General features: G+C 52.3%; 1 protein-coding gene across 1 annotated transcript in view; it reads right to left on the reverse strand.

The window, feature by feature from the left end:
- The window catches only part of ADCYAP1 (adenylate cyclase activating polypeptide 1), a 7,801-nt gene that overhangs the window by 6,609 nt on the left and 670 nt on the right, over positions 1-522 (reverse strand). The gene's annotated exons all lie outside the window — the stretch shown is intronic.

Genomic DNA, 522 nt, shown 5'->3' on the forward strand with positions numbered 1-522 from the left:
GCTCTCCCTCCCTCCCTCCCTCCCTTCCTCCTCTCCCTCCCTCCGCGGCCGAAAATCAGCCCTTCATTTCCGAGAATTACCCGACGAAACACAGGCTGCGGGAGCCATTACTGCACATTTTAATTATTGGGATCATAAGCAGAGAGTTCAGGAAGCAGCAATAATTTAGTTCTCCTGTTTCCTATTTGAATGGGTTCGGTGTAAACACGCTTAGATGAGTTATTCCAGCCCAAATCGATTTCTCAAAAACAACAAACAACAAACACCACCACCAAAAAAGCCCACCACACCACGCCACACAATTACGCCCCTATTACGGTCATTTAAGGTTTCGATATCTTCCGGAGATTTAAAGGAAATTTAACCTGAATGAATTATACCCGTAGTAGGAACGGCCACCGTCGCGATGCCGGGGCGGCGGGGAGGGGGACACGGGATTCGGGAGGCAGCAAGGCGCTATCCCTGCTGCCGGCTGCGTAGGACCGGGAAGGGTCCCGGGAAAGGACCGCGGAGGGAAGGAAC

This window comes from Egretta garzetta, unplaced genomic scaffold (genome assembly GCF_000687185.1).
Source record: "Egretta garzetta isolate BGI_Z169 unplaced genomic scaffold, ASM68718v1 scaffold229, whole genome shotgun sequence".
Classification (NCBI taxonomy): Eukaryota; Metazoa; Chordata; class Aves; order Pelecaniformes; family Ardeidae; genus Egretta; species Egretta garzetta.